This window comes from Ixodes scapularis, unplaced genomic scaffold (assembly GCF_016920785.2).
Source record: "Ixodes scapularis isolate PalLabHiFi unplaced genomic scaffold, ASM1692078v2 PGA_scaffold6__148_contigs__length_123643588, whole genome shotgun sequence".
Classification (NCBI taxonomy): domain Eukaryota; kingdom Metazoa; phylum Arthropoda; class Arachnida; order Ixodida; family Ixodidae; genus Ixodes; species Ixodes scapularis.
The window spans coordinates 51612362-51640351 of record NW_024609881.1 but is presented as its reverse complement, the minus strand read 5'-3'; the positions used below and the strand labels follow the sequence as shown (position 1 = coordinate 51640351).

General features: G+C 43.9%; 1 pseudogene; it reads left to right on the top strand.

Annotated features, from left to right (window-relative positions):
* Positions 1-23: 23 nt before the first annotated feature.
* On the top strand, positions 24-27990 carry LOC115313412 (annotated as a pseudogene).

Here is a 27990-nt window from a genome sequence, read left to right as displayed (position 1 = left end):
TCGTCCACCCACATGCCAGAAAAATGGCTGATGCGACCACACCAGCGCGGCCTTCTGGAAAACCCGTAGACAAGTGTATGGCCCGTGCGGTCCAACCGGAACCCCGTGCCCACTACCGAACGGTGACCTGGGCGGGTCTACGAGACGTGACAATCCTCAGCATTTCATTGATCACGGGAATCCTAGCGACCATGGTATCATGGGTGAGTCGGCTGAAAGTCTATGACAAGCTACTTCGAATTTATAGGTTCCGTCCAGTCACGTACTTTATACCATCCCTTGACGCTATGCGTCACGAAAGTAGAGGTATAACAGAACCCTACATTGTGGTTAACATTGCCGGTCAACAGATCGCAGCTCTCTTGGATACCGGAGCTGCAATTTCACTTTTTGGAGACTTCGTTAGAAAATTGTGCAAAGACCGGAACATCTCAATGCGGCGTTCTCAGAGAGAGCTCCGTACGGCATCTGACCAACTTATCTCCGTCACTGAAGGAGCTCGACTGAAGCTGAGCTTTGATGGGCGACAATGTCGACAACATTTCACATATCTGCCGGGTCTCGCCTGCCCTATTCTTCTCGGTCGAGATTTCATCTCCAGGGAAAAAATAGTCCTAGATTTGTCAGCAGAAGAATATCGATATGGCTCGCAGTCCGCTACTTTCAAGTTTGCAGTCAGACCAATGCCTACGGCAGCTCGTCCTCTAGAGGGTACAATATGTGAGAGATTCCCCTCCTCGGGGTATCTGCACGTGGCAATGAAGCCATTTTCTGGCACCGACTCGGACCGTTCACGTATAGCGAAGCTTTTGGAGAATTTCTCACATATGTTTACAGAAACACCTGGAAAGACTAACATCCTCGAACACCGAATTGATACTGGAGACACTCCGCCTATCCGATTTAACGCGCGGCCCCTAAGTGTTCACAAACGCACACTCCTGGACGGAGCACTGAATGAGATGATTCGGACCGGAGCCGTCCGTCCCTCGAAAAGTCCATGGGCTTTTCCGGTTGTGTTAGCACCCAAGAAGGATGGCACCGCACGCCTCTGCGTAGATTACCGTCCTCTGAACGCGGTCACGAAGCGAGATGCATACCCCTTTCCATCAGTCTCGTCTGTTTTATATGCACTGGGGTCTGCACGGATATTCACAACCCTCGACTGTAGTAGGGGATTTTTGCAAATTCCCGTAGCAACAGATGACGTCCCTAAAACAGCATTTGTTTGCCCCAGGGGTCTGTTCGAATTTGTCCGACTCCCCTTCGGCCTATCTAACTCCCCTGCGAGCTTCCAGAGGCTCATGGATACAGTCTTGGGTGATGCAAAGTTTAACTATGCAATGGCCTACATGGACGACGTAGTAGTGTTTTCTAGTACTATCGAGGACCACCTTCACCATTTACAGGTCGTCCTGAAGCGCATGAGTGAAGCTGGTCTCACGATTAACCCTTCAAAAGTGCAACTTTCATCACCCAAAGTGGAGCTTCTTGGCTTCGTGGTCGACCAAGGATCGCTCCAGCCGCAAGCAGAGAAGCTCAGAGCAATTATAGAATTTCCCCAGCCACGAGACAAAAAAAGTTTACAACGGTACCTTGGCATGGTGGGATTCTACCGCGAGTTTATTGCCAACTGCGCTGATTTGGCCCGGCCCCTTCACCAGCTATTACGCCGGGAAGTTCCATGGACCTGGACTTCCGCTCAGGAACAAGCGTTTAAAGCGTTAGCAAATGCTATTGCGGATACTGCATCTCTGAGACTTCCTAATCTCAATGCTCCATTCGTCCTCCAAACGGATGCCAGTGATTACGGTATAGGTGCAGTATTACTCCAAGAACATAACGCAGCGTTGCGGCCCGTTGCATTCGCGAGTCATACTCTCACCGCGGCCGAATGTAACTATACGGTAACCGAAAAAGAATGTCTAGCTATAATATTCGCTTTGCGAAAGTTTGACATGTACCTAGATGGAGCGACCTTCACCATCCAGACTGACCATCAAGCATTAACATGGCTGAAAAACCTTAAACACCCCGCTGGACGCCTTGCCCGCTGGGCTCTGGCTTTACAGAAATATGATTTTTCCATTGAATACAAACCGGGAAGGTTCAATGTCGCAGCAGATGCCCTGTCACGAGCACCCCTACCCCCCCGAAAAGCGGATGACACAGCGGAACTCGTCGCTGTTGCTGACGCTGAAGTCTCCTGGGGTCTTTCTGTGAGCCGGGACGAGCTACGAGAAGCCCAGCAAAAAGACGACATGTGCCAAAAGATATCTCGGTGCTTGACTCAGCCCCATCAAACCGATGGAAACAGGACGTATGGGTCGGTAGACGCATATGTACACAGCGAGGATGGACTCCTCCTTCGCTACATACCGCAGGCAGACGAAGCCGACCCCACAACGTCCCCTTTTCGTGTGGTCGTACCCCGTACATTAAGGCAAACTTTCCTCCGGTATTTTCATGACAGTGCGCTAGCGGGCCACAGTGACGGTCAGAAAACCTACCAAAAACTGTGTCGCGTTGCCACTTGGCCGAGGATGCGCCAGGATGTTCTCCGCTACACACGCAGTTGCCTACGTTGCCAACAAGCCAAACCCAGGGGAGGTAAACCCCCTGGTTTGATGCAGTCAGTGGAAAGTCGTTATCCATGGGAGATTGTTTCATGTGACATAATGGGCCCCTTTCCACGCAGCCCCAAAGGAAACAGGTATCTCCTGGTAGTCACCGACCACTTCTCAAAGTGGGTGGAGCTTCACCCTCTCCGCCAACTGAGTTCCAGGACCATTTGGGACAAATTGAGGGACACCTTCACCCGCTTCGGGTTCTGTTCCCAATTAATTTCCGACAACGCATCCTACTTCATAAGTAAGGTTTTTGAGGACTGTTGCGCAACACTGGGCATCCAGCACAAGTGCACCACTCCTTACCACCCTCAAGCCAACATAGCTGAGAGGGTCAACCGGAACCTCAAAGCAATGCTAGTGGTATACACCGAGAGACATAAAGACTGGGACAATTACATCCCGGAAATGGCTTTCGCCACTCGAACTACGGAGAACCGTACGACAGGGTTCACACCTTCCCAAATAAACTTCGGACGCGAGCTGCGATTTCCCCTCGAGAACAGCTTTTCCGACGATAATCGAAGACCAAACACCTCGTACGCGAGATTCGCTGAACAACTTCGTGATAAAATCACCGACGCTGTGCGAGTGGCTCGACAAAATATTGAGTTAGCGCAGCTCGATCAGAGGAACCAATATGACCAAGGCAGGAGATCCCTAGAATTTTCAATAGGCGACTGCGTTCTCCGGCGCGTGCACCCGCTTAGTAATGCAGCAAAGGGATTCGCGGCATCACTAGCTCCTCGTTGGGAAGGTCCCTTGGAAGTTGTTTCACGGGTATCACATTTGGTGTATAGGTTACGACATGTCGAAGACGGGTCGTTAACTGGACCCGTTAACATTTGTGATCTGAAGCCGTTTGTTTCTAGACATGTCACCCTTTAGGGATGTCCTAAGAAACACAGTCCCCCGTCAATTTTTGCCACACGAAAGATTGTTGCTCATGGTTATTTTCTATCCAGGCATGCCACCTCGACGCAGCAACACCCATTCCTTCCGACGCTCTCGGAGCCGCTCCCGATCCCCCCTACGCCCCCAATTCAATCCACGGGGCCACTCGCGCCGCGCCAGGCGACATAACCGCCGTCAGCAACCGCCACGCACTGCCGAGGCTGCCACCTGGTGCGTGATGGAGGCCGGTCGAATGGTCACATTCGCGTCCCGGATGGCCTGGGAACACCAACCTCAAGTGCCACAAGGGACTGCACCAGAAGACGTTCCCCATCCCTTTCGGCGACGGACACTGACGGAGCGCTGTGCTGCAGATCTACCCGCCGCCTACGACGAGGAAGAATATGCCGACATCTGCGAACTTTGCCGCGTCCCACTCATTTCATGCGAACAACATCATCAAGGAGCACTTCACCACGACCGAGAAGACCACCAGCGGGCGCTGGCGCGATCTGGATCACGGGCCCTTACACCTGCCGACATCGAGGCCGCCCTCCTTATTGTTGGCCGTGCCTGCCCCGAACGCCTGCGCCGAACACTACCCTTACCACCAGAACTGGCGAACATCAGACTCAGCGACGACGAAATGTAACCAACTAATTAGGAAACTCCCTGCCCCCCCCCCCCCCCCCCCCCCCCCCCCCAAGAGGGGGATGATGTGGGGATCGAAAAGAAGAAGAATAAAGATGCCTCGTGGGGCAGATCGAACTAGCTCGCGCTCAGGACGAGCGCGGGGTAGAACGGGCGTAGACACCAGTGAAGCGGCTGTCTTTTCTTCAGTCTCCACAATATATATATATATACAGGGTGTCACAAATGAAAATTTACACGGTCTTTTTTACCGCAAAAATAAACTAGGCATCGCCGAACGCTCATTCTCCGCCCAAAGGTAGAGCTAGAGGTCACAACCAGATGCCAAAGTTTCAGCCCGATCCGATTACTTAATCAAAAGTTATAACTGATTTTCTGAAAATTTCAATGGGAAAATGGAGCCCATTTTTGCTCGTTTTCGGTTTCTGGTGCCATAGAGCCCCATGTGTTCGAAAACTCCGTCGGCCACCATTTTCCCATTGAAATTTTCAGAAAATCACTTATAACTTTCGATTAAGTTATCGGATCGGGCTGAAACTTTGGCATCTGGTTGTGACCTCTAGCTCTACCTTTGGGCGGAGAATGAGCGTTCGGCGATGCCTAGTTTATTTTTGCGGTAAAAAAGACCGTGTAAATTTTCTTTTGTGACACCCTGTATATATATATATATATATATATATCAGTGTGTCGAACCGAAAAAAATACGGGTTCGGTTACGGTTCAGGTTCAGGTAAATTTATTTTGTTCCGGTTCAGTTCTAGTTCGATTAATTCGATCCGCGAACCGGTTCGCGAACCGGTTCGGAAATTATAAATGACAAATTGCAACATCAAAATAAATTACAAATAAAACATCTAAAATCAGCACATACGAAAGGGGATACATCGCAGTGTAAGGCTCAGAGATTTCTACCAGGAATGGTTTTTTTATGTGTACTCAAAGGTTACCTCACCGACGTTTACGCATTCGGACTTCATCTATTTGGGTCCGACGCAGTAGCTGTAAAATCCGCGACCTCCTTACAAACCCACTTACAAGTAGAACTCGCTAACTATCCCGCCACCTCGGCGTGTAAGCAATTGAAGGAACAGTGGGGAGAAAATACAGCTTTCTTTATTTGAACTAGCCTTCGGTAACTCAAATTAGACCCTTAAAAAAGGTTTTCATTAAACAAGATACGGAATATGAAAAACACTTCACCGAACGCAACGCCAGAAGGACGTAATAGGATAAATATTAAAATAGAAGAGTTCGCTGTCTCACAAATGTGCTAGCTTCTAAGTGCCTATACGAAACCGGATGCATTATTATCAAACTCCACAGCCTTTTCTTTTCTCATTCCGATGGAAGCAAGCTTTAAGAACTCACGCGTTCTAGAAGCGTGTTATGAAATGAGCACACAGCAGCATTTAGGATTTACGAGATTGTAGAAAAATGAAATCCCGTGACGCGATTTTTTTATTTTTTTTCACAGCCTTCCAATTTTTTTTCTTCCGTGCAAGCCGCGACCCGCGCAATACTGGGTCCTATGTCAAGATTCATGGAGTCAGCGTTTGTCAAGATTCATGGATGCAGCGTTTATATTCCTAACACTGAGTGGAGAAGAAAAATATGTAAGCGAGGTCTGTGTCAGTTGACGGCACTTAAAAAACAAATGGCATTGATAGCAGATTCATTGTCAACAGCCCGGGGCCGAACCATTTTGACATGAGCCGGTAAACGTTATTTTTTTTCCGGTTCAGTTCCGGTTCGGGTTCATCGCGATAACAATATAACGGTTCGGGTTCGGGTTTAGTTCCAGAAAAAATACCGGTTCTGTTCCGGTTTTCGGTTCGGTTCGGTTCCGGTTCGACACCCTGATATATATATATATATATATATGCCATGACGGTGGCATCGTTTATGAAAGAATAGCAAACATTTCTCGTAAAATATCTTGCGGTGATATACGACGCTGGTGGCCCTTATCGGGACCGCCGTGCAACGTCATCCTACGAACCTTCATGGTACACAAAGTACTTAATATTTATTGTAATAAATTGATTTTTTGAGCAGCTTATTTGAAACTCGGACATTTATCTGGCACAGCCATTGCAAACAAATGCATAGTGTGTGCGAGTTTCTTCAATTTGTTTTATACACCTGCCGGTGCTTTCGCTCATATACTTACTTGTTTTGGCGACATGGTTCAAAGCATGTTAGAACTAAGCATAAAGATACCTAACTTTTGTTAGGTATAACATATTATTTTTCCACATTTGGGCATAGCCAAGAAGTTACCCCACGTACCGCGTAAAACGATATGTACCCTTGACCGTTAACACATACCTGGTGTGAATATAAAACTAAAATGGTGCTTCGAATGAGAAAAAAAATCCGTTCAGTTAATATGCCGGCTGCACCTTTTCCTGTTAATTTAGTACGATTCACTTTGCTTTGCAAGGGAGGAAACTCAACTCCTCCCATTAGTTCGTACACACCAAAAAGAAATTCAGGACATAAAATGATAGGCAATCTTCAGTAAACCGGCTTTGTGCTGCACGCAATAGAAACGTCTGAGATTTGCCATTCCATGCATGTTTATCTGCATGGAGAATAAAGGCGAGGATTATTTAAATCGTGATTTAAATCATGATACAGATTGTGATTGAAATCATGATACAGATTGTGATTTAAATCATAGAGGTTTTGCTACGATGATTTATATTAAACCGTTTACACCAAAATAAACCCCAAAATATTTTTGTTTATTATTCGTATATTTTCCTTTCTTCGTATGTTAGTTTGTTTTGTAATTATATTGAAAAATCATCAAGCAAGGAAGATATGTATATCAAGCTAATCACGAGCACAAATCAGTGGGCTTTAGATAAAATCCAAACTTTGGTATTTCTTTCCAATCCAAAGTTTGTTGGACAGTTCCGTAACTTCTCATTGCATGTAAACTAGAGTGCAAAAAAAAAAAAAAAGGAAACGAAAACTGGAAAAGTAATGCCGTATTGCAACACAAAATAAAAGTGAAAATAAGCTAAATAAAGTATGTTCACTAATTATAACAAGTCAAGCGATGTTTGATCTACTATGGTGTGTTACTCTATAAAAAAGTTGTTAATTAAACTGACCCTTAAATTTGAGTACTTTTCCTCACTTTTTCAGTAATTGGACGGGTTGATCAATTAGTCTTCCACATTGAAAATACAGAGAGATATTTGGAAACCCTATTTTATAACTACAGCGATTTCAATCAAATCATTCAAATTTAAATCAAATAAATCTAATTTACTTGATTAAAAAATATAATTTATTCAACCCTTCTCCCATATTGAGGAGAACCGAGACATATTCATTTTGGCTGTAATTTTGCTTTGAGAGCAGACAGCGTACTAACCGCGGCAATACTCTGCACGTTAAACTGTTAGAACAAACGGAATTCTTTCAAAAAGCCACCAAATCAGCGTATCGACCAAGTGCTTTCTTTTCTATAGCATTTTCCCGAAATGATTCTGTTTGGCTTTACGAAATGACGGTAGTTTATCGTGGGCCCTGATGCTCACAATGAACAGCTTACGCCCGCATCGTCTGATTTTCTTCGTTTCTTGCTGGATAAATAGTGTTTTATCTGTCATCAAAGCAGCGGCACGACAACAACACGGAAGAAAAGAGGAACTGGCTGGAGGCTGAGGCAACCGCCGTTTCGACAGTGGGGAAATTTCTCAGACACAAAAGCTGCTCATCTAGACTGCTGACGTAAACAGATGGCGATTGTTTGCGTTTCCGCGACATCCACGTATTATCAAAATAGTGAAGTTCCTAAAATTAAACAAAAAGCCAATAAGGTAAAGCAAGAGTGAAAACAGACACCACTAACCAGGTGATAAGAAACGTTTTGTATTGGGCTCTAGGCAGTGAAAAGTTAGTTTGATCTATCAAATTTGATATTTAGTCAGCGCAGTAGAACTGCTAGCTTGGGAGGTTTGAGGCGCATCACGCATTAGTGATACACGACCGCGCGCCGGCTTCACGCGATTCCACATTGAAACAGGCTGGAGTAGGAATTGAACCCATAATTTCTGAGTGAACCGCAACGAACTTCGCTCCGCGTGGTCAGATCTGTAGTGCTACAACTGACTCAACCACCGGACCTTCACGCGCAAGATTACGCTTAGTTTTAGTGCCAATCATTGCCTATTCGCTTCAACGATTGGGCCATCAAGCGTGACTAAAAAATTCACAGCAGTCAAAAAAAACATTTAAAAAATAAAAGTACTTTTTTTTTAATTTGTGTGCACACATACTACGTGTAAACTAACGTTTCTAATGCATTTTAAACGACCATTAAAATAGGTTTCGCCTCTTATCTTGCTGTGACTTACTGCAGGTATGCAAGCACGCGGTCGAAGTGAATCGAGAAAAAAATCTAAGAATAAACTTATATTTTTTAAACGAAGAAAAAAAGAGAACAAAAACTTGTTTTGAGCAATTCCCACCGCCACATCACAGATGATGCACAAATGGGAAAAAGTGCTGCCGGCAGATGGCGTACGCCGCGTCGAGGGACGGCCGAACGATTGAGGTTATGATAGCAGACGATCCCGTAAAGGCACCCGAATCGGGCGGCGCTCCAGCGACGCGGCGTGCGCCAGCTGTAGGCCGCACTTCTCCCTACGCGTTCATCGTCTGTAAAGTGGCGGTGTAGATTGCTCAAAACAGCTTTGTGTGTGTGTGTGTGTGCGCGTGCGTGCGTGTGTGCGTGTGTGTGTGTGCGTGCGTGCGTGCGTGTGCGTGCGTGCGTGCATGCGTACCTGCGCGTGCGTGCGTGCGTGCGTGTGCGTGTGCCTGTGTGTGTGTGTGTGTTTTAGCAAGTTAAGTTTATTTCTTGATTCTTTCACTTTAAACGTACACCACCTGCTCGCCCCTTTGTAGTAAACTGCAGCGCGTGATACGTTGACAAACCGATTTTTCGGGCCATCGAAAGTGGCCAAAATCGTTAGTTTGCGTGCTGTAAAACGCTTTGCACTCACGATTATGGTTGCATATGACGTGGACCGAGTTTCTATGCATATTAATTTCCGATGACTCTGTAATGAGGAATGTTCAGGAAATAATGCATTTTGTTTTTCTAGAAGTGTAGATTTTGAGTCACAACGTTCATAAAAGATTCAAACAGCGAAAACGACGAGGGACGAAAATCAGGACACATTCACTGGGCTGTATGTGTGCAGCGCTGTGTATCAATCAATCAATCAATCAATCAATCAATCAATCAATCAATCAATCTTCATTTTTGGCCTTATAGCCAACGGTGCCCCATACAAAAAAGCTGCTAAAGGCACCTTGACGGGCTCGCACACACCAAAAAAATATACGCACAGCTTATGTTCATAATATTCTACAAAATAAAACGCTTTCTAAAAAAGAAATATGGTTAGCAAGAAGCAATATAAAAAAGCACACACAGCCATTTTCCGCATCATACAGAATAACTACCTTTTTGACAAGATTCGATATACCATACAGTAAGACGCTTTCCCATTTATTTAAACACAATGTCCGACAGGACTGCAAGAAGTGCATCAATTATAATTTCCTTCCCATGCTATATATATCAATAATATTGGTAAGTAAATGGTTAAGAAATGAAGGTAGACGATAAGTGATTGACTGATAAGTGTAATTAGTACGAGCTCGAGGTAGGACCCTTCTTTCCAAGAGGCGTGTGTTGATGCAATGAGGATGTTCGGAGAGGTTTGCCATTTCACACAAAAACAAAATATGGTCATAAGTTGAAAAGCGCAAACTATGCAACACTCTACAGTCGTACATAGTTTCAATGGTAATTAATTTATATTGGGCAAATAGGGGCTTTGTATGAGCCATATAGTATTCATTAGCAATGTAAAAAAGCATTTTCTTTTGAAGAACTTAAGCTTTTCAATGTTTATTTGAGTAGTCTTCCCCCAATTAAGGACAGTAATTGATGTATAACTGAGATAGTGAACAGTAAATTTGTAATTTAACATTAACTGGAAAAACAGAGCGAGCATGGGACATGATTCCAACCACGTTGGACGACTTCTTTACGAGATAATTGACATGATCATTCCACAAAAAATGCGCAGAAAAAAGTATTCCGAGCAATTTATGATTTTTTACTAATTCAATTGGTATATAACCAATTGTAATATTCTTGTCAATAGCTACAGCCTTGTTTTTTGGTCGAGAAACAATAGCCTTTGTTATCTGGATGTTGATTTTAAGGCCATTGTTGGTGGACCATATAAGCAGCTGGCTAAGGACATCATTTGCGTCGACTATTAATTTTTCAACAATCATTTCAGCAAGAAATAGGCTCGCATCGTCAGCATACATTAATATATTTTATTTGTTTATTGATGTTGGCGATGTCAGTATTATAATTATTAAATAACATACGCTCAAGAATACTGCCCTCGGGGACACGACATCGTATTTTAAGAAAAGGCGATGTATGACCATCGACCAGAACACATTGCGCACGTAGCTCAAGATAAGAGCGGAGAGGGGATAGGGGTACGCCACGGACACCCTAGCAGTATAGATTATCTAATATAATTTTTTTTGGCTGATGAAATCAAATGCCTTACTAAAATCTATAAATATGCCAAGGGTAAATAATGAATTTTTTATGTTTTTCAAAATGATTTCTTTTGTTGAATTAATGCCGATTCTGTAGTTTTTCGTTTACGGAAACCAAATTGACAATCCGTTAACACAGAATGCTTATTAAAGAAAGAGTTTAGGCGTTTGAAAATAATCGTTTCAAGCCCTTTGGAAAATAGTTGAAGTATGGAGATAGGTCTGTGATTCGTTAGGAAATTCCTGTCTCCTCCTTTAAATATAACAGACTTTAGCTTATTCTATTTTACGGGGAAATGTTCCTGATGACGAGCCAAGGTTAAAAATGTGCACCAAGCAAGGTGTGATGTCATTAAGAACAAATTTCACAGGCCTAGCTTGTAAGTCATTTGTATCGCAGCTTCTGCTGTTGCTGAGACCCGCAAACACGTTAAATACTTCGTGTTCATCAGTCGGCGTTAGAAAATGTGTCTTGTGCACTGTGTGTTCAATAAAGTTTGAAGCATTGCCATTATGTTGTGTCGGATTTAAATTTACAAAGGCTGTGTTAAAGTGTTCTGCTAACAACGTTCCCGATTTATTTTTTCAATTGATTGAAAGTTCGCCTACATCATTACGCTGTCCACTGCGGCGTAAACCTACATTTATAGATTTCCTAACTATTTCTGAACGTTTTCTAGAATTTCAATTAAAGAGCTGCATATAATACTCTTGCTTAGCCTTTCGTAACTCAGATGTCAGGTTGTTCCGAAATTGCTTGAATATGATCAGTTTATCGATATTTCTTGTCGATAAAAAAGACCTCTACAAACGATCCCTTTTTTTATTATTTCTGGGGTGCAGAGGTGTGATCCAGGGCTTTCGAATATTTTTTGCAACTGTTCTTGTTTCCCAGGGAGAATTCGATCTATAAATTTTGCTGAAGGCGTCAATAAATGCGCTGTACGCCTCATCTATGCATATTTTAAAATAAACTAGGTCCCAGTCAGTGCGGGAGATCTCTGTCCCAAACTTTTCCAAATTACGCTCGGATGAGTTTTACAAGACATGTGTAACTCTATTTGAGCTTTTTACGGAAGTGCTATAGGCGCAGGATATGAATATGGGAATGTGTTCACTAATGTTACTAGTGATTGTACCAGCGTCATGAACATTTTCACAAACATTTGTGAAATGTTTGTGAACACAAACACAGGAAATATTTATTCTAGTGGGAGACTGGATAGCATGCATGAAACAATTTGAGCTTAAAATGTTATTCTATTACGATGAAAGAGTCGAGTGTTCCAAAGTATTTACATTGAAATCTCCTCCTAGGAAAAGCGATAACTTATTTACCGATATAAAGTCGAGATATCTATCACAAACCAAACCTATCGAAACACGCTAACAGCGGCCTATATACTACCGAGAAAATTAGATTGTTACTTCTCACTGTTAATATATAAAAGTCTTCAGTCATTTCAGTGTACGTTTCAAAAATTTCACACCGAATGTCTTGCCGAACGTAAATACAAACACCTCCCCAGCGTTTCTCATTCCGATTTAAATAATAAATTGTTATACCGCTTTAAGACATGCATATTATCGTCATCATGACACCATGTTTTAGTGAAGAAACAAACGTCGAACTGGAATGGAAAATGAGAAATTAAGGTATCTAATGCATACATTTTATTTTTGAGAAAGCGCATATTGAGATGAAAGGTCCTGCTTCTCGTCCCTCGTAGTTTCCGCTGTTTTAACATTTTTAAAAATGTCACCCAAAGTCACCCAAGTTTTCGACCTTAGCTATGTTCTGAGCATTCAACGTTTCAAAACATCCATCGAATGAAAACATCCATTTGGGGATGTTTTGACTCATTGGACCTTAGGACGCGTTGGATGTTTAGACTCGTTGGACGTTTTAGCGCGATCCGGGTTCCGATTCAGATATATAAAGGTTTCTTGTGGTATGTCAAATCTATTTTACCTGAATGGGTAGTTATTTTGTGTAACCGACTTTTAAAAATATGGTAAGCAAATTCCATATGTTCTTTTGATAAACCTATATAATAGACGAACAATGTTTTCACAATTTCAGGAAATATTAGTCAAGCGCAGAGAATGAGTACAATATTTGTACTTTCTGTTTTGTCATTTTTAGTGTACAGTACACTGGTTGGTGACGCTGTACACCTTGGCACTGTAGCAGCTCATCAGAGCTCGTGAAAACCGCTTCCAGTGTTCCGCTCTCTATTACATCCAGGAGGAAGAGGCAAGCACAGCGGGGACGGCTCCATAGTGCGTTGAGAAGATTGTACGCTTGAAGATGATATAAGAGGACTTACTACGTATAAAATATTTTTTGACATGCAGATGTGCGAAAGGTATCTTCTAAGAAGGCTACAAGGAATATATGGTTTTGAAATTTATGAGGGAAGGAATTTCAGGAATTTATTTAGGCTAAACGCCTAATAATAAAATTTTAAGTGTGTATATTCTCCTTCACCGGTTCGAGCATAGTGCACGTCACATCCGGAGGACCAGCAAAGCGGGCGATGGGCGCTTATGACGTTCTTCTCCGCCATAAGTGGAGCAAACATGGAGAACGGTTAAAATCATCAAGCTCGGGAGCGGACTTCACGTGCTTCCAATAATGTCGCAGCTAAATCCGAGAAAATGGTCCTGAAGCGTGCAGAAGTGGCGTATGCTCAGGAAATCAAAGTAATTGCTCAACAAGAAGCAGACGTTGGAAAAGCAGCCGCACGGAAAACCCAAAACATTTTATGCGCCAGGTCATATTTGGTGGCAGATGAAGGGCTGTTGTTACATGTTTAGCCGCATACGCTCCGTCGTGGTTCATTACGCTACCTTCTCTTCGCCCCAAAGCTGACAGTGCAGAATAAACTGCACGCTCGTTAGCCTTGTCGGCGTTACACCACGTGATCGTCGCAATCTCCGTACACATGCCTTGAACCTACGTCACACGATGACATTGAACACCGGTAGCCCCCATGTTGGTGGTTGACTCGACGGCTATTCGCAGCGAGAGCAAGGGTAAACTGCGCCGCGCTTGGCTGTAGCAATTACTAGGTATCCCGATGATCGCTCCCGCGGCATGCTCCTCAAGACGCAGTATCCGTCAAGTTAGAGAACGTATGAGCGGCAGGAAAGGGATGCGGTCGCGGATTACTGAGTTTGCGGGGCACATTTTATAGCGGTGAGCGACGGTATTTCCCAACCGTTGTTTACGTTTGCGCACGCCTTTGCGTCGGATTTGGTCCGTTCGTGGTGTAGATCCCTTTGCCTTTCGTTACATCACGCCTTTTCTACGCTTCGAGGGCACCTTGGGGGCTCCCAGCCAAGCACGGGCGGGTGTCGCGCCGCGAGCCTGACCAGACGGTGATCAGTCGGCGGCGGCCCCCGGTGCAAGCTCGCTAAGACGCCGTCGCCGGGGCATCGGTTTGTGCCGTCCGCTAGACGATAACCTTTGTAAGAAGCGAAAGTATGCAGGCGAGCCGGTTAGAAAATATCATAATAGAAACCCCAGACAATGAGAGTTGTCCTGTCCTTTATTTTATTTACCCTATTGAAAATTCCATCAAGCTACGTAATTTGGGACACTGAGTGCCAGTCAGCAGCGTTGGTGGAACGTGATGGACCATCAGACGTCATCTGATGGTCCATCAGATGACGTCTGACTGCCACTGCCAAGGGAATTTCATCAACAAGGGCAGCATTTATATAAGAGTAAAGCTATACGCACTCATAAATATCGTCAAATGCCTCGATAAAACAAAATGTTCGAGAAAAAAAAAAAAACAGCAGCACCACCGCGCATCGAACCCGCGACCACATGCGTACAAATCGGACAGCTTCACCGCTATGCTACGCCACCGATAGAGAAACTCGATTTGACTATTCGTTTTATACGAAATGCTTTGGCTGCAAATGCAGTTAAGCCGTCAGCATGTTACGCAAAGAACTCGTACATCACTCGCCGTACTTCAGTTCTACTCACCTGCCATGTAGAGTACTTTCGCGTCGTAGAACGATCCTTTTGTTCGCGCATCACCGGCCCAATAGACCTGGTACACCCTGTCGTCTTCAACTACACCGCTAAAGTCCCTTACATCGTCGGAACTCACAACAGGCTGGGTCTTGTCGAGTAGAAATTCTACTAAAACATAAGCCATTGTAGAGCCCGGGCAGGATCGACAGGTTGGAGCAAGCGGGCAAACAAAACGAGTCGAGAGCGATCGTTCATGAAAGCTCGGCGAAGCCTCTAGGGCGAAGCGAAGTGTGAAGTGTCGTGTTCGGCGCTTCGGCAGGCTTCTGATAAAGGTTGTCGCTCGATTGCGTGTCATATCTCTAACGTCAGCGGTTTTATGGGCTCACGTCCCGAAATCGTTTTCTCGTGCATAGATTACTTTTCGTATTCATAGATTTGACGAAATAGTGGTATCCGAACGAACTTTACGTCCTTTGACCGTACGTCTGTCTGCACGTCAAAGCTTTCTGACGTACAGTCAGAGACAATCGATGTAGTCAGAATCACCACCAAGACATCCTGATGGCATTTCGCGGCGGCCGACTGCCACCAGGAAACCATCAGAAAGCCGACAAGCGGGGTCTGACTGGAGTTTGACTGTCAGTCAGAGTAACTTGTTGGCCAATCAGACATGCTTGACGTACAGTCAGGCACAGTCAGCGGTCCACTATACCTGTTTTCACCTCAAGAACCTATTCAAATTACAAAAAAAATCAATAATAACCGGACGCAAAGGTATGCCATATAAAGAATAAAGCGTGCTTGTATCAATATAATTTTTTTAGTTGAATTTGGCATTGGTGCCATTTGCATTTGCAAAACAAGTTTTTCCCACGACAAACGTCGCACATAAGTGTTGCTTCGATAAACGTCGATAACTTTAAAAAAAAAAAAAAAAAACTCCATGAGGTAGTCGCTATGAACCTCGCAGTCATCCCATCCAATCCCAACAATCTCGCCCGCTGCCGCGCGAGGTGGAGTGGTGAAGCATGTAATAGAAAAGTTTCAACTGCCTCTCTTTCCCATTTTATACAATCTCCACGGTTCATAGCTTTCACTGTTACAAAAGCAGACCCTCTCCTTTATCTAAATCACAAATCGCATAGCCCAAACTGGAAACCAAAATAGTGGCTTTTGTCGTGACCCGAATGTACAATACCTGTGGCCGTGAATCAACCTTGGCGAGACAAGTGGTAAGACTTCTCTGACATCCGTCCGAGATTCAAAAGATATTTATGGTGAAACTTTCCCAGGACCATTGTCTCTGTGCTGATCAAATTGTAAACAAAAAAAGTCCTTTATTCTCTTATTTTTTTCTTTTTTCTTTTGGCCGGGGGGGGGGGGGGAGAGGGGGGGGAGAGGGAGAGGAGTGGAATTGGCACATAAAAATTGGGAGTTTATTGGATAAATCCGCATTGACCAAAATTTTACCGGCGGGTGTTTTATGGAGTTTTTTTGTAATATATCAGAAATCACGGAACCCTACTTATATCTTGCTAAACATGTGTTTTCTTAGAAAAGTAATCCGACGCGCGTCCCTCAACTGCTTTTTGTGCGCAAGGCACAATACGTGTACGAAACTCTCCATAACGACACCAAGGGGCGAAAACGCCAAATGCCTTGCTGTCAGGAAGACTAGCAGGGGGGGGCGCAACTTTCCCGCGTCCACGCGATGCTTAGATTACTTGGCACTGATAGATGGGCTCCTGACAGTTCAGTCCTCACGCCCGCTGCGGCTGACCCCACTTCTAGGTTTAACTTTTGCTGCTCTCTTGCGTTTAATTTCGGCGTCTGTCTACTCATGGCTTAAATTGTCATTGGATAAGCAGGAGCTTAATTTAGTTGTATGAATTCTAACAATTAAGCCACATTTTGGCCGCGAAGCAACACACCGCTAATTGAAATATGGCATTATGGGTGAATGCATAAAAAGTAAGTGCGAGAAGTTATTGTCATTAATGCGCTAATTTATATCTTTTACGCCTCTCACCTGACGTTCGCCGCGGTCGATGACTGTATCCCGATTTTGTAACATACAAACAGAACATGTGTTTTTTTTAGTCGGTTTCCAAGGAGTTCTGTAACAACAAAGAATCAAACACAAGCTAAACCTTTTAGATCGGACTGGATTTGGAGGTTTCAACTTGTGCATTCATCCATTCTTCCCAGCAGTGAAGAAAATGTCCGAGTTGTAAGCGTTTGATGAGTTGATTCAAAAGAGATAGTGAAAAATGTATATAGGACCCATTACATGAACACGGTCTCCAACACTGTGGAACGTTTTCTTTCCCAAAATCCGCCCTTAAATTCTTTTCGTTTTTCCTATCTAAAGCGAAACGGTAAAAAAAAATGTATAAAATCCATTAACTAGAGGTTATTTCCCAAAAAGTTAGCATTAAAAAGCTTTAACGCCCACAAGTAAAATTCTCTGCCTTCTAAGCAGACTTTAATGCGTCAAAAAAGCCGCACCCCGGAGCAAAAACTTAAATATTGAACTTTCGAGAAACTGCTTTTCAGTGAAAAGTTCCAGATCCTTCGGATCGGGGACTGATGGCGCTCAAGACAAACACACCATTGAAGCGAGCTAATCTCGAAACACGATTGAGCGCGTTAGTAATAGATTCAAGAATACGAAAGAGTTAGACAAAGAGGACAGACATGACAAACATATTTCGATGTTTGTCTTGTCCGTCCTCTTTGTCTAACTGTTTCGTATTTTTTAATTGAATCTAGAAGTTGGCCTAGAACGGAGTGAATGGACGCGGCCAAGCTTGAAGCGAGCCTCTCAGCCCCATGCGCCAACTCTTTCAGAAAGGGGCGATCGGTGACATTACACCCGCCGGCATTTCATTAAGGAGGTCAGGGATTGCAAAGGATTTTAAAATGGATTGCAAAACGTTCCTCTTGTAGGGCCTTAAAATTTCAGGTTGGGTAAGAACTTGTTACTACATGAAAGAAAACCACTATTAAACGTTATCAGCAACAATTGTTTTTTACTTCATAAACAAAGTTGCGCGACGATCACACGGTGTGATGTGTTTAGACAGGGACAGCAATGTTGAGATGTATTTTCCCGTCAAATTCAATGGGGAAACTGAATTGGTATATATGTCACGAGACGTGCATTCTACCGCTAAATTTAGTAAGCAAATTCAATTTGTCTTTAGGCTCTGTGACTTCACATCACGCGACATCAGTTTCTTGCCACATTTAGTTGGGAAACTGAATTGGTGGATAGGACACATGACGTTCATTTTTTTGCAAAATTTAACAAAAAAAATTTAATCGTTGCGTATGTCATGTGTCTCGACTATTTCAACCAAATGGAGTGGTGAAACTCAATTGGAGCATTGGTCACGTTTATTTTTTCTCCAAATTTAGCGGGCAACCTGAATTGGTGCATAAAACACGTGGAGTCAATTCTTGCGGTAAATTTAGCGGGTAAACTGCTTCGCTTACGCACACGACGTCGCGAAAGTGGGCAACGGGCAACTAACAGCTTCCGCTTTCATAACGCCGAGAACGGGATGCGAGCAGCAAGGCTCAGCTATTTCGACTCCATCTTCCCCCTTCGATAGCACCTCTGTGTTACGTGAGTATCGAGCGTACACATGCAGCCAACGCGCGGCAATATGCAACGAGGTTCGTGCTCTACAGGCCGGGCATCCGAAAGAGAAGCGCTGCCGTTTAAGTTTGTCTTTAGTTGTGTTATGTGTATGTTTTGACCGTTGGATGTCAAACAGTCCCAGCAGTCGACCGATGTCTCCGCCGTAGAAAATCAGTTGTGCCAGTGAGGTGCAACCGTAAGCCTTAGGCCCCTATCATACATCCCGCAGTGGTGATACACGACCGCACTCTAATACAATGGAGATACGGTCCGAAACGGGAAAGAGAGATTCGGCGTATAGGGTCCTCGCGTTCCACAGCGCGTCAGCACAATCGGTCCCCGTTGCCCCTTCCTCACCTAAAGGACTAGGAAATATCGATTAGACCGTCGGACAGACATCCTTTTCATTCAGACTGTTCTGCCATCGGTATAATGCAAATTATTAGGCATACAACACCATTTGTGTCACAAACCTAACTAGCGATAGTCACAAAAAGATGCTCCTTCTGTAACGTATGTTTAGAAGGGCGGGTAAGGCTACTTAATATCCATAAAATGAAATGAACGCAAAGCAAACTTTTAGCACGCGTTCAATGACAACGCTGACATTAATGGCGGCCAATCAGTGTATCCTCGAGGTTCAATGTCACCGCAATGGTAAACCAAAAAAAAGTTCTAACGCACATAAAAAATAGAATTTTTCAGCAAAAATGTTACTCATCAGCGTGCCCGGCGAATCACATTTGGTTAAGCGAAGTGCGGTGAAGGAATTCGAACATTGGGTTATTTTTTTTTATTAGAGGACGTGATTTTTTTTAGAATACACTTAATATATATTTTCACTTTATTGCTAGCATTTCAAATATAAACTGAAAGCAGAGGTCTAAGACACTTATCAGAGCTGGCGCCAGCAGCAGGAATTATCTTTCCCCGCGTATGGTACTGCAATTAAAAGAAAAGGTGCCCTAAATGCATACGAAATGTATATCTTGATATCCTGAACGTACGCCTGCACTCGAACATTGGCCCACTCCACTTTTATGTCATAATATATATGTCAAGAAAATCATGATATATCGCACATCCTCCCGGAATGATATATCGCACATCCACGAAAGCGGGTAATTAGAAAGATTTAGCGCGCTGCTTATTGCAAAATAAATAGGATCTTCGTTAAAAAAAATTACTCTCTTGTTAAGTCGAACGGCTGTTCCAAGGGTTTCTTCATGCAGAAGAAGCTGTTTCGATAGAAAGAAAACAACAAAAAAAAACCTTCTGCGGGGGAGACCGGGAAGTAACGGCAGTAAAATAAAGAAGAGACAGTGTTGACGTCACAAACAGAAGACTACCAACAACGGGTGGAATCTAGGTCAGCTTGCGGTCATCATCCTCGAAGTGGACAAGTATCCACAGCAAGCGGAACACGACAACATAAACTACGCTCAGTCACAGACTTCGAGGTGGGGAACAGCCGGCGACGTGGAGCCGCGAGTCATTTACAATATCTTGGAGGAGCAGAGCGGCGATACTGGAAAGTAAAGACAACTAGTGCGCAAGGAGAGGGGAGAATGTTTGCTCCAGTTTGCTATGGAAGTGTTCAGATAAGAATCTCCAAAGGGGTGTGTCTCAAAATGTGGGCCAAATGGTTCCTGCCAAAAGTACACATCGTACAGAAGAATGAAGTTAATGTCGCATTGGTCCTAGCCAATAGGTCTATTTGAAAAAAAAAAAAAAAAATATGATAACGGGTTTTGTATAATTCGAATAATATTCAGTTTTGTGTAATTAACTTTGTAATGAGTGTATATAAAGGTTTAGTTTCAGCTAGAAACTTTCTGGGAATTAACGAGAGCAACTAAATCAACCCATTTATCAGGACAGTTTGAACGCGTTTTAAGGTTTCAATCTTCTATCAGAACATATGTTTGAACCAACAGTGAAACACGTTACGCGGTAGCATAAATGCACTTGGAGTTTTTTTCTACAACAATATATTTAAAAACCATTGTAATTGAAGCAAAGCACGAACGATCAACCCCTAAATGCGGGACCCAAATCTTCAATGCCGGTTCGGCCTCTTCTTCAGTAGTGACTCTGGGGGCAAGGAGCAATACTTCGTTTTCTTCCATGGTGGTTCAGGCGCGCTCTTTTTACTATTCTTCCACGTTATTTTTCCTCTTATTCTGCTTTGTATTTTCCTTCTTCCTCCATGCTTGCTCCGTCACGTGTCGGATCCCGATGACAGATGCAGATGGCAATGCTCCAAAAGACTCGTCGATGTTTCCTGACGTAGTTTTAATGTATTAGGATTCCATGCAGGAACAGCTATTGGCGGGGATTAGTTTCGGAATCAAGGATAAGCGCATTGGTAAAGACAATTTGATGGTCACTTTCGTCATAATGTCCAGCAACCGTGCTGCGTGCGTGGTAATATTTTGGACATAATTTTTGTGTTGACGTATCCTTTCCAGATAGTTCTTCGTTTCGCCGATGCAAGTGGCCGGGCACTCCGCGCATGGAATCTTATAAAGTGCACCTTGCGTTCTTTTCAGGTCGTCTATATTTTGGCCGTGGTAGAAAGTGCCTGAGAGTTGAAACTAGCTAGTTGGCCGTCTGAATACCTTCCTTTCCTTGCACACGTGTCAGGACTTCACTGTTTTTTTTTTTTATGCAGAGGATGCTCATACGCGTGGTGGGCCGGTAATGCGCACCATCAGGCAACTGCCGACGTCGTCGAGCTCGGTTTTGACGGAGGACAACGCGTTTTATAAAGTTACCCGTATACCCGTTTTGTTTATGCTCACAGATGACCATTCGTTCTTTGTTTTGTCTTTCAGATTCAGAAGAGGAAATGTTCTTTGTTCTTGACACGAGCATAGTGAACACTGACAGCTTACGATTTGTTGGGGGGTTTCAGTTGTATGACTCAATTTTTGCCAACGAGATATAAGGTGTCGGTGATCCCCACGCTCCTGTAAAGGGCAAAGAACATTTGCTCTTCTGAATCTGAAAGACTAAACACCTTGGCGTGTTACTAAGCCAAAATATAATAACTATGTCACCCTCGTCAACAGTGATGGTAAAGATATTCCCTCTAACCAATGTGCCATCGTTCTTAACGATATATTTTCACGCACTTTTTCCTCAACAACAGACGTCCTATTACCTAATATAAACTCATGAGATTACCTTGCACTGTTTTCTTTTATTATTGATCCCAGGGGTGTTGAAAGCTTAATTTTATCCCTAGAACGAGATTCTGCCCCTGGTTGCGATTTAATTGACCCAAAACTTTTAAAAAGAATCAGTGTTTATTCTTCTAATATTGTATCAAAAGTTTTCCAACAGTCCTTGGTGATGGTTTTCTCCCTGCTGAGTTGAAGGTGGGGAGGTTGTTCCACTCCACAAATCAGGTAAGAAGATTGCTCCCCTTAATTATCAACCAATTTCACTCACAAGCATCCCATGTAAAACTTTAGAGTTCATTTTGTTTTCTAACCTCGCCAAATTTGTTAAATCGGATTCGTTTTTCTCACCTTCACAACACGGCTTCTCTAATATTTATTCGTGCAAAACTCAATCGGTATCTTTCACTCATAAAGTAAACGCCGTTAGTGACCGATCATTATTTGCTGACAGCAGCTTTTTAGACTTCTCGAAAGCATTTGATGAGGTGTGTGATAAGCTTTTACTTCTTAAATTAGGTCAGCTTAATCACTATCCCAACTTCTTATACTATCTTGAATATTTTCTTTCTCGGTTCGTTTCAGCTAACAGTCTAACACTTCCCCCAAGTGGCGTCCACTCTGTGTGCCCCAAGGCTCTCTGCGTGGCCCTTCCCCTTTTCTTGTCTACATTGATGACCTTTCTTCTGGTGTTTCTTTCCATATTCATTTGTTTGCAGATGACTGCGTAATTGTCCGGGACGTTTAATGTGATAAAAATAAAACCACTCTTCAATCTGATCTTAACGCCGTCTTTGTACGGTGCAAAATATGTTGCATGGAACTAAACATTAGAAAATGTAAACTTATGCGTGTCTCCAGAAAAAATAATAACTCACCCGTTTACTCTCTTAATAATGTGCCTTTAGACGCCGTATTTTTTTTAAATACCTTGGTGTTCACATTTCATCTAACTTTACTTGGAGCGTTCAGACCCCGGAGCTTATTAATAACGCAGACCTGATGTTGGGTTATCTTCGACGCAACTTTGCAAAAGCACCTTCATCCCCAAAGCTACTACTATACAAGGTCCTGATTCGCTCTAAACTCGAATATTCCGTTTCACTTTAGGATACCAACCATGAAAACTTGATGCACTCGCTTGAAATGGTTCAACATAATTTTGTTCGTCGTATATTGTCTAACTATAATAGAACTGCAACCATCAGTCCAATGACATCTAACCTTGACCTGCCATCCCTAGCATCCCGCCGCAAAACCTCTCGTCTTTGTCTCTTTCACAAACCGTTTCTTCATCTTTCCTTGCGCGCCAAACATATTTACCCCCCCCCCCAATACATATCATCTCGATTTGACGATGTTCATAAAGTAGGGATTCCATCGTGTAGAACTAATGCTTTTTTCAGTCATTCTTTCCTCGCACATCAGTGGAGTGGAATTGACTTCCCGCCCCAACAGCAACAATCAAAGATCAGCAGCAGGTCAAGAACGACATAGCTAATATTTTATAACTATGAGTCAATTTACTGTACTAATAATCACTACATTTTTTTAAAATTATACTTATATATTGCGCCCACTCCCCTCTCTAATGCAATTGGCCGTGAAGTTATATAAAATGAATAAAAGAAAAGAAAAAGAAACGTTCAATCGTGAACTCAAAAATAACAGTTATTTGGGGAACCGCAGTGCCCGCCGTCAAAACTGAGCTTGACGACATCTGCCGTTGCTTGATGGTACGCGTTACCAGCCCATCAAGCGTCCCAGCATCCCCTAGAATAAAGAGACCAGCGAAGCCCTGGAACGTGTACTAGCAATGGAAGCCAGGAATTCACATGGCCCACAAGCCAGTTTCAACTCTCGGCACTTTCTACCATAGTCAAAATATCGACCATTTTGAGAACGAACGCAAGGTGTAGTTTATAAGATTCCCTGCGCGGAGTGCCCGGCCACGTACATCGGTCTAACCAAGAACTACCTGAAAAGGATACGACAGCAAAAAAATCACGTCCGAGAATTAAGCCACGAATGCAATGCGGTTGCTGAACACTGTTAAAAAAAATTACCACCGAATTGACTTTACCAATACCGATATTCTGGACGCTAAAACCAATCCCCGCCAAAAGCTGTTCCTGGAATCCCGAATCATTGAAACTACGCCAGAAAACATCAATATGTCTCTTGGAGCATTACTCTCTGTGTAGGTCAACAGGCTTCGACACCTGACGGAGCAACGATCATGGATGAAAAAAAAAAAAAAAAAAAAAAAAGCGGGTCTTAACAATCAGAGAAGAACACGAAGTATTACAACCACAGTAAGAACTGAAAAAGAGGCCGAATTGGCCTCGAAACGTTGTATCTCGCATTTAGGGCTTAGTTGCTCGTCCTTTGTTTTAATAAGTCATTCCCCAACCAGACAGACTTCTGCCAAATGTTTTCGATTCTACATGATTTTTCCAGGATGATAGACAAATCTGGGAATGTCGATCCTGTATATCTCGACTACTGTAAAGAATTCTAGAACTTACTACGTCAGAAACTGCTTTTAAGTTCAAAACAAGTTAGAACTCACCCAAGGATATACGGGTGGGTTCAGACCCTCATAAAGATATCGCAGGAAAGTTATTGATATAAGCAAGAGCTACCCCCGCTCCCTAGAAGTTAAATTCGGTCTACCCTAAGGATCCGTACTCTGGGCCGCTACTTTTTATTATTAATTAAACTGATCAAATTAAATTACTTCGCCCCAAAACGTTTCATTGCAAGTTTTTTTGTAGATGACCGCGTTATTATTTTTTTTTTTTTCGTTTTGACTTTAAGCATCCGAGATTAGGCAACTCTTACCCATAGGTTGTTGCCTCGTAACTTTTGGTTAAGCACGGAACCAATTTATTTCAACCACCAGTTTAAGTTGTTTATTATATTACAATTTCTACGCTTTCTTACGTTATTATTTTAAAATATGTCACAAATTTCATTTAGTGCATTATATATCTTTATTCGCGTTTCATTTTAGATGAGTCAGAGAATTCAGTCCCGAAAAGAGGCAGTACATGTTAGATGTCCTTTAGGAGATTGTTTGGAGCAACTCGACAGTAATGGAGTAAAAACCCGCAATAATTATTTAATTTTTTTTTTTGGCGAATAATTTGTAACGGTAAACCGTTACATTTGAGGTCAACGAACTGTAATTTTAATTATATACATTTTGGAGTAACAGGCACATCGTCTGAGCACCGGTCAGCCCTTTCAAGGACGCACCAAACAAGATGGTTTAATAGGTGGTTTACTCTACGAAACTAGTGGCTAAGTGGAGACATCCAGATGGAAATTATTGGTATGATGGCGGAACGGCTCAAGCGCGATCATGGTGCAGCGATAAAGAGGAAACGTTTTTAAGTCATTATTGCTGGTGGGAATTCTGTCGTAAAGTGGAGATTTGGGCCAGTTGGTCCTTGTCCTGTTTCCCTTCGTCTGTGTCCCTGTACTTTTTCGGCGCTTTTTGCTTGAAATTCTGTCACAGTGCGGATTATTTCTTTTTATTTTTTTTATTTTTTTCACGCGCAAGCATGTTTTTTCCGGTTATTCGCCTTGCTCCTTGCTCGGACGGCAGCCATTGGCTCTTCCAAGCGCTTTGCGGGCATGTGGACGCTCCCGATATTCTTAAGTGGTATTCCTGTCCCCAGGTTAATGTGTGTGTGCGATCTGTATTTTAATCGACTTAGGGACAGAACGAGCGGGTTGGTATGGATAGTAAACTTGAGGAAGAAAACGAGAAAGGACGGACAAACAGAAACTTCCAACTGGCAACAACATTTAATAAGACCAAGAGTTTGCTTATATACAGGAAAAAAAAAAAGGGGGGGGTGAAAAGGGGTGGAAAGGAGGAGCACTATGCCGTCAAGGGTGCGTCGTCGCTGTCGGGAACGTCGGGGGAGATATCTCCGAACTAAGGAATCTTATCTCTTTCCCCGAAAGGGCAATGGAAGGGGAGCCGATGTTGTCCTTGGATCGACACATGGCGAAGGCTTCCAGAATCTCCCGACCATACTTCGAGGGGTGACCCCCGATTCTTGTGGTAGAGGGAAGGACGGCCGAGCAGGAAGTACATTCCGATGCGTGTTTGGCGATCGGGTGGTGAATGACCTCTGAACCGTCGGAGACCGCTTTTTTAACCTCGTTCGCGTGCTCTCTCAGGCGGTCGTTTATGCAGCGCCCCGTTTGGCCGACGTATCGAATCTCCAAACGAATCTCCAGCGAGATCCGCGTTATGCAAGGGCTCCTGCCCGCCGTGATGTCCAAACATCTGGGACTAAACTATAATCGTCAGCCGTCCTTCAAGTTTCTACAAGAGTCAGCCCGCACCCTACTATCAAACTCATGGGATCATTTTCTTCGTCATCAGAAAAAATCCACCGAGGTGACACCCAGAGTCAAACCAGAACCCCCCTCAACTTGTCCGGAGGGCAGTTATCCCCGTCTACAGAAAGCCTTCTGGCCCACGGGCCGAAGTATGCTCCTGCGGTCGCCAACACCAAAGTCGACCAGCTGGCCGCGGTGTACGAGATCGCCGCCAAGATACCGGAGGACAGCCGTCAGGACTTCGTAGCGGCAGGGTCAAGAGCTGTGTGCTTCCATGGTGAGACAAGGAAAACCAAGAATGCTGCCACCCCAGCTATCAAGGAACTTCAGTCCGCTGAGCTGAGAGTTCTCCAAGCGGACAAGACCGGCGGGTTCGTCATCCTCAACAAAGAACAAATGCAGGAGAAGACCGACGAAGCGCTGAAAAAGAACTTTCTTCCTCTCAAGTCGAGGCCATCCGGTTCCCTCAGGTCTCAGGTGAAGGCGCTCTGCGACTCCTCCAACCTCCCTTCTCTAAAAAGTGCCATTCTTGCTCCCGCTAAGCAGTACCTATCAATTTTATTTTCTGCCAAGACACATAAGCCTGGAGTGCCATTCCGTAGCATTATTTCAGAAACAGGGTGCTGGCAGAAGCCCTTGGCGATGTTTTTACAAAAACATCTCGAAACCTTGGACCTTCCTCAACCTTTCCGACTAAAGAATTCCGAGGACGTTATCCCAACGTTAGATAACTTGCATATCGGTACGGAAACTGTTGGAGTGTTCTCTCTTGATGTAGTAGATTTGTATTATAGTCTCAATGTGAAAACCCTTCTGGGGTTCGTGTCCGAGGCTGTGCACTTAAGAGGAGTTATAGATTTTCAAAATTCCTGTGGCATCTCACTCTCAGCATTTCTAGAGTTGATTCGCCTGTATCTTCAGTCCAACCTAGTCGAACATGAGGGCAAAGTATTCCTTCAAAAATCCGGTGTGTGCATAGGGTCGTGCCTAGCGCCCATCCTAAGCGAAATCTTTATATTTCACGTTGACACAAAGGTTCAATCAATCCTTGAGCAGGAATTTCCCGAAGCCTTGGTTTATCGCTACGTAGATGATTATCTTATCATTCATTCCACTAATTCAGATACCGCAGCGATTGAAAGTGTCTTCCAGAAGAACTCCTTTGGGCTCACGTTCACAAAAGAGACCCCTTCATCTGAGGGATTACAGTTCCTTGATCTGAGATTGGTCGCCACCAGTGTCGGGATCTGCTGGTCCAATCAGCAGAGGTCTGCGAAGCCTGTCCTGCCGTTCAGCAGCTCGCACTCAAAAAACGTAAAAACTGGTATTGTCCGAAACCTTATTGCTGCTGCCAAATCCAAGTCGTGTCACCACCTTTCCGCAACTAGTCTGTGCAATCAGATAGGCCGCCTTCTCAAGGCAGGTTACCCAAACGACTTGATCGAGCTTACCATCAAAAGACTTGTCACAGGGCCTCAATCCAAAAAGCCGCCTCCAAGGTCCCGCTTCGCGTGCATCCCCTACATTCATAACATTTCGCATCGACTGAAATCAATAGCTCAGGGCTTCAACACCAACGTGGTTTTCTCGTGTAAGTTTAAATTGGCATCTATTTGCAAAAAAGTCAACAGCCCCGGACCGGCGCCCCCTTGCCAAAAGAACCACAAAACCTGTTACGTTCCTTGCCGCAAAGAGTGTGTTTACTCAATACCTATGTCCTGTGGTGCCCGATACGTCGGCCAAACGGGGCGCTGCATAAACGACCGCCTGAGAGAGCACGCGAACGAGGTTAAAAAAGCGGTCTCCGACGGTTCAGAGGTCATTCACCACCCGATCGCCAAACACGCATCGGAATGTACTTCCTGCTCGGCCGTCCTTCCCTCTACCACAAGAATCGGGGGTCACCCCTCGAGGTATGGTCGGGAGATTCTGGAAGCCTTCGCCATGTGTCGATCCAAGGACAACATCGGCTCCCCTTCCATTGCCCTTTCGGGGAAAGAGATAAGATTCCTTAGT